We start from the raw sequence: 6,047 nt of genomic DNA, 5'->3' as shown, positions 1-6,047 counted from the left end.
TGGAGGGTGAGCAATGTGAAGAGGAGCTTTACCGAGCAGTAGAGCAGCTCAGAGGAGACTTGCAGTTGGTAGCTCCTCTCTGCAGCCAGGATGTTCTGATGAGTGTTCAGCTGTCAGCAGAGAGGAGACCCTGGAGTGGGTAGCTTCTCTCTGCAGCTGGTTGTCCCATCTTCTCTGTAAATCTGACTTAGTCTGGGGGTTTTATGGACTTCAAAGGGGAGGGAGTTCATGTTGATTGGTTCATGAGCGGGCCCAGAAAAAACACAAGTTCCCAATCTGGTTAACAGGGCTGGCCACCCAGCCCCTAGGCTTCAGGGCTTCCCCAGCTTGAAGGTGAGGCTTCACCAGAGACTCGCCCCTTTCTGCTCAGAAGTCTGTCTGCCTCCTGCTGCTGTTCATGGCACTCATGCTGTTGGTGCTGAGAGGTACCTGCAGGCCAGCACTGAGCTATCCTAAGCCCCTCCTCGGCCTCCCTCCCATGCTCATTAGCATTCAAACTCCAGAGCAGGCCAAGGCGGCAGGGGGCTGGCATGTCAGCACTGTCCCCAGCATGCACATACCCAGCCAGGTTACGACAGCACCCTGGCTTGTCCTGAACTTTTATCTGAGATTAGAGCAGGAACCAGGAACAGGGAGAGGCCAAGCAGTGGAAGCAGGCATTTTCAAACCTGCAGAGCAAGCGCCAGGAGCTGAGAGAGGCCAGGGAGTGGAAGCAGACATTTCTGAGCCTGCAGGGGCAGGGGGACCTGAGAATGCATAGATGCCTGTGTCTGCAGCCGCGGTTTGGGTCACTGCAGCTGTGCCTGGGAGGGTGGGGCTCCTGCCTGCTCCTGCCCACTAAAAGTACAGGGAGGCCCGGGTCTTCAGCTGCAGCTGGGTGGCCACAGCTGTGCCCAGGGAATGCGAAGCTCCCACCACGCCAACTCAGAAAGGGAAGGGGCTGCTCCCTGTTCCCAACCCCACTGGTTCCATGGAGTGTAAAGCCCTGACCACACCTCTCCCACTGGGATACCTGATTAGCTATATGTAGAAGATTGAAACTGGACCCCTTCCTTACACCATATACAAAAATCAACTTAAGATGAATTAAAGACTTAAATGTAAAACCTAAAACTATAAAAACCCTGGAAGGTAACCTAGGAAATACCATTCTGTACATAAGCCCTGCCAAAGATTTCATGACAAAGACACCAATAGCAATTGCAAGGAAAACAAAAATTAACAAATAGGACCTAATTAAACTAAAGTGCTTCTACACAGTAAAAGAGGCTATCGAGAGAGTAAACAGAAAATCTACAGAATTGAAGAAAATATTTGCAAACCATACACCTCACAAAAGTCTAATATCCAGCATCTATAAGGAAGAACTTAAACAAATTAACAAGCAAAAAACAAAAAACGCCATTAAAAAATGGGCAAAGGACATGAACAGACACATTTCAAAAGAAGACATACATATGGCCAACATATAAAAAATGCTTAACATCACTAATCGTTAGAGAAATGGAAATCAAAACCACAATGAGATACCATCTCACACAGTGAGGATGGCTAGTATAAAAAACATTAAAAAAAACAGATGCTGTCATGGTTGCCAAGAAGAGGGAATGCTTACACACTGCTGGTGGGAATGTAAATTAGTTCAGCCATTGTGGAGAGCAGTTTGGAGACTTCCCAGAGAACTTAAAACAGAAGTAACATTCAATTGAGCAATTCTATTATTGGGTATATATCCAAAGGAATATAAATCATTCTACCATGAAGACACATGCACACATGTTCATCACAGTACTATTCACAATAGCAGCATCATGGAATCTACCTAAATGCCCATCAACAATAAACTGGATAAAGAAAATATGGTGCATACACACCATAGAATACTATGCAGCCATAAAAAATCTTGTCCTTTGGCAGCAACATGGATAGAGCTGAAGGCCACAATCCTAAGCAAAGTAACACAGGAACAGAAAACCTACTATCTCATGTTCTCTCTTATGAGTGGGAGCTAAACACTGAGCACACATGGACACAAAGAAGAGAACACACACCAGGGCCTGCTTGAGAGTGGAGGGAAGGACGAGGGAGAGGATGGAAAAAATTATCTATTGGGTACTATGCTTATTACCTGGGTGACAAAATAATCTGAAACACCAAACCCCATGAAACACAATTTACTAATTTATTAATTTGTTAATAACAAACCTGTGCATGTACCCCCAAACCTAAGATAAAAGTTTAAAAAATTAAAAATAAATAAAAAGAATGAAAAAGGCAAGTCTTATCCTCCCACCTTGGAAAGGTTTGTGTGAGGCCTGGACCTGCAGCAACCATCTACCAGCCATGTCAGACAAAGATAAAACCAGTGCAATGGATGCAGCACAATTCACAATAGCTAAGATCTGCAAGCAACCAGGTGCCCATCAATGGATGATAGACAAAGAAAATGTGGTGCATATATACACAACAGAATACTATTCAGCCTTGAAAAGAAGGAAATCCAGTAGGACAATGACAGTTAACAAGAATTTATTGCATATTTCAAAATACCTAGAAAAGAAGATTTCGAATATTTTCAGCACAAAGAAATGATAAATGTTTGAGGTGATGAATATTCCAATTACCCTGATTTTATTATTATGCATTGTATGCGTGTATCAAAATACCACATGCATGCTGTAAATACATACAACTATTATGTATCAATAAAAATTAATTAATTAAAATTCACATTTTTAAAAAAGGAAATCTATCATCTGCAACAACAAGGATGAACCTGGATGACGTTATGTCAAGTGAAATAAGCCAAGCACAAAATGACAAATACCTCATGATCTCACTTATATGTGGAGTCTAAGAAAGTCAAGCTTACAGGAGAGTGAAGAATGGTGATTGCCAGGGGCTGGGGATGTGGCTGGAGGGGGGACTGGAGAGATGTTGGTCAAAGGATATAAAATTTCAGTTAGACAGGAGGAATGAATTCAAGAGATCTGTTGTACCACATGGTGACTATAGTTAATAACCACGTGTTGTATTCTTTAAAATTGCTGGCTGGGTGCAGTGGCTCACGCCTGTAATCTTTGGGAGGCCGAGGAGGGTGGATCACCTGAGGTTGGGAGTTTGAGACCAGCCTGACCAACATGGAGAAACCCCATCTCTACTAAAAATACAAAATTAGCCAGGCATGGTAGTGCATGCCTGTCATCCCAGGGAGGCTGAGACAGGAGAATCACTTGAACCCAGGAGGCGGAGGTTGCGGTGAGCCGAGATCACGCCATTGCACTCCAACCTGGGCAACAAGAGCGAGACTCTATTTCAAAAAAAAAAAAAAATTGCTAAGAATAAATTGTAAGTGTTCTTACTATTAAAAAAAAAAAAAAAAAACACAATAACTATGTGAGGTAATGCATATGTGAAGTAGCTTGATTTGACCTCTCCACAATGAATACGTATTTTAAACCATCATATTGTACATGATAAATATATAAAATTTTGTCATTTAAAATAAATAATTTTTTAAAAATAATAATAAAATGAAAACAGGATATGTTAAACCAATACACTGGGGATGGCAGAGAAGAAAGACGGAAGTGCCTGGTTCTTTACATTGTTTTCATGCCTGAACTAAGCCACTCTGCATCCTCCTACCTACACACATGGTTATGTGAATTAACAAACCCTCATTGTTTAAGCCTCTTTAAGTTGGGTATTCAATCACTTGCAGCTAAGATCATTCTGATCCACACTCCCTCCCAGACTCCAACACACACAGCCTATAACTTGCCTCCACTTTACTTGGGTTCCCAATGCCTCCTTAACCTTCTGTTTGGTTGATAGGAGAGACATCACTCACAAAAATGCCCATGGCTCTTTTACTGCCTGGGGGATAAAATTCATATCTGGAAAAATCAAACTGTGTTCCCTCACCTGGCCTCTCTCTAGCTTATTATTTTGTTTTACTTATAACATTGTCATTGCAAAAGTAAATTAAAGTGGATAATACCTGAGCCGACAAAGCCAGTTAGGCCTCATAAGTGACCTTATCATTGCTTGATTTACAAACACAAGTAAAACTAAACTTAAGCTACTTCTTGTGAATGCCTGTGTTAATGAAAAACGGAACTGAAGTCCAACCAAAAAAAGCTGCCAACAAACTTACACAACAAGGGACTCTTCAGTGGAACTGATGAAACAAGGCAACTTTATAACTGTAACCAATCAAATATTTTCCTTGTATCACTTCTTCATCTCTCTATAAAAGCCTATGTCTTCAACAGACCTCCTGAACCACTTTTGCTTTGGAGCTGCCTGATTCATGAATTGCTTTTGCTCAAATAAACACTTTAAAATTGTATTGTGCTGCAGTTTATTTTTCAACATCACAAATGGAAATTACATTGGGCATTTATGTGCTATGAATTTATTACCTGTTTATTATCTATTTTCAATGTAAGTTCCATGAGAATATAGACCTTGCCTCTTTTAACCACAACTGTCTCCTCAGCATAAAGATCACTGCCTAGCACATCATAGTGGATGCTTCAAAATTATTTTATGGATGCATAAATGATTGGCTGACTGCAATCTACCTTTCCCACATGCTCTTCCTAAATACTTCTTCATAAAATGAAACCCCTCTCTCATCCATGAAACTAATAACAGTGTGCATCATTGTATTAGTCTGTTCTCACATTGCTATAAGGAACTACCTGAGACTGGGTAATTTATGAAGAAAAGAGGTTTAATTGACTCACAGTTCCAGAGACTGTACAGAAAGCACAGTTGGGGAGGCCTCAGGAAACTTACAATCATGGCAGAAGGCAAAGGGGAAGCAGGCACATCTTCACATTGCACAGCAGGAGAGAGAGATAGAAGGGGGAGGTGTTATACACAAACAGATCTCATGAGAACTCTTTCACAATACAGCACTAGGGGGATGGTGCTAAACCATTAGAAAATACCCCCATGATCTAATCACCTCCCACCAGGCCCCACCTCCAACCTTCCAACATTGAGAATTAGAATTCAACATGAGATTTGAACGGGGACACAGATCCAAACCATATCAACCATGCATGCCTCAATGTGTCCCTGCTCCAAGTCTTTGTCCCCACAGAGTAGGTCACCACATGACCTACTCATTCTTTGATGTCCAATTCAAATTCTGCTTCTGAGGGTCAGTAAGGGACACTAGAAAGACCAAGGTAATTGACTCAGCTTGGAATCCTAGCTGTGCCACTACATAGCTGTGGGACCCTGGGCACATTACTTAAAGCCTCTAAAATTTAGTTGCTTCGCTGTAAAACAAGCTAAGATATCCACCTTAGCAGAGTTTATTTGCTTGTGAATTTTACAGTAGATTCAATAAGACAATTTAGAAAAGGGACCTATATATGACGGCCCCTCTCCTTCCTTTGTTGTTCTTCCTCTTCAAAACTTTCATTAATCCAACAGCCACACAATCTCTGACTTCTCTCTGACCACCCACAAGATTCCATCGCTGACCACTGATACTTCCTGCTTTGTGTCACTGTTCGTCTGCAGCCATGTTCCCCTTCCCCCCACCCCAACCCACCCCCCCACCCCAGAATGTAATTCCCTCAGGGCAGGGGCCATGTCTCCTTCATCTACATCTCCAGAGTGTTTGGCACATAGTAGATACTCAAGAAGTATTCGTGGAATGAGCACACATGTGAGTAATAAAATAACTGAAGTCAGTAACATCAGGGTTATGGCTAACCATGGGAGAGACGGGAGCAAGTGTCCAGGTCCACACCACAGAAGGGTGTTCTGTTAACCTGTCCAGGGGCCAATCACACCTTGGAAACAGGCAAAATGAAAGGAAATCAAGCAAGGCGCTGAAAACAACAGGTGTAACTCTGGCAGCTTTTCTCTCTGCTGCTCAGTTCTTCACCTGTGAAATGAGAGGGCTGAGCCAGATGGTCTCTGCGGATTACAGCAAAGTGGGAGGAGTGCGAGATGCAGAGCCAGACTCACCTGGGTTTGAATCTTGCTGCCTCTGGTGGCTAGCTGTGTAGCCCTACACT

Source organism: Papio anubis, chromosome 16 (assembly GCF_008728515.1).
Source record: "Papio anubis isolate 15944 chromosome 16, Panubis1.0, whole genome shotgun sequence".
Lineage (NCBI taxonomy): Eukaryota > Metazoa > Chordata > Mammalia > Primates > Cercopithecidae > Papio > Papio anubis.
This window is presented reverse-complemented; position numbering follows the sequence as displayed.